Source organism: Sinocyclocheilus rhinocerous, unplaced genomic scaffold (genome assembly GCF_001515625.1).
Source record: "Sinocyclocheilus rhinocerous isolate Xijiao unplaced genomic scaffold, SAMN03320098_v1.1 scaffold304, whole genome shotgun sequence".
Taxonomy (NCBI): domain Eukaryota; kingdom Metazoa; phylum Chordata; class Actinopteri; order Cypriniformes; family Cyprinidae; genus Sinocyclocheilus; species Sinocyclocheilus rhinocerous.
The window spans coordinates 2,585,729-2,587,004 of record NW_015659941.1 but is presented as its reverse complement, the minus strand read 5'-3'; the positions used below and the strand labels follow the sequence as shown (position 1 = coordinate 2,587,004).

Sequence of the window (1,276 nt, the reverse complement as noted above, 5' to 3'; positions counted from 1 at the left end):
TAGCCCAAGCTGTGATATAAACGAACGCTATTGGCTATTTTAAAAAGGGGCGGGGCTGCTTGATATGTCCCGCCCTGTCTTCCTGTTTCAGTTAAAATGAGGTCAATACATAGAGTAACGCTGCGTGTTTCTAAGCATTTCAGGGGACCTTTAACTTGTATTTAACCCCAAAATACTCTTTTAAACAGTGAAGGATACATCCAAGAGGTTTACCATAGTTCTGCAGGACTCCATGCTGAAGCCATCTGTCTTTAGATCCTTGTCTAAGAGAGAAACAGTTCATTCAAATCAGATAAACAGGTTCGTTTTTGACTGCGTTGACCCCAAGTGTAGGCAAAATAGCGTTACTCACGTTTGGACACTACTCTGTTGAGAATAGTTCTGAGTTCACGGACAGATATCTCCATATCCTAAAACAAGAAAAAAATGTTCAAATGTTAATATTTAAATGCAATGTTCTAACACCAGCAGAGCTAAAATAGAAAAACACGGTTTTATATATTTATTCACCTCTCCAGCCAGCTGGGCAAACAAGGACTTGAAAGAGTCATCAATATCATCCTCTGTAATTTCTGCCTACAAAGGAGCGACGTTTATTAAAAAGTCTAAAGAAAATGGCATTTGTTTTCTAATTAATGTGGACCCAAAATCTTACCTCATCCTCCAGGTCAGCTGAAATCTCGTCATCCAACTCCCTTTGAGGAAAAAAGTGAAAGTTGTGATAGAATAAAATGTACTAATACTAATATCATTCCAAATCCAATTTTATTTTTTCCCATGCAGCACAATAGGAAATATGACAAGAGAAAATAACTGCATCATCTAAGTAGTGCATATGACTTGTGCATTATATTACTATATGTAAATATAGTTATACATTATATAAAAACATAAAAAAATGATGATCATTTTCTGTTATATATATATATGTGACCCTGAACCACAAAACCAGTCATAAGGGTCAATTTTTCAAAATTTAGATTTATACATCTTCTGAAAGCTGAATAAATAAGCTTTCCATTGACGTATGGTTTGTTAGGATAGGATAATATTTGGCCGAGATACAGTTATTTGAAAATGTGGAATCTGAGGGTGCAAAAAAAATCTAAATACTGAGAAAATCGCCTTTAAAGTTGTCCAGATGAAGTTCTCAGCAATGCATATTACTAATCAAAAATTAAGTTTTAATATATTTACAGTAGGAAATTTACAAAATATCTTCATGGAACATGATCTTTACTTAATATCCTAATGATTTTTGGCATAAAAGAAAAAT

The 1,276-nt window shown here is 33.8% G+C and overlaps 1 pseudogene; it reads right to left on the bottom strand.

Moving 5' to 3' along the window:
• Positions 1-1,276, bottom strand: part of LOC107724616 (calpain-1 catalytic subunit-like) — a 17,259-nt pseudogene that overhangs the window by 2,915 nt on the left and 13,068 nt on the right.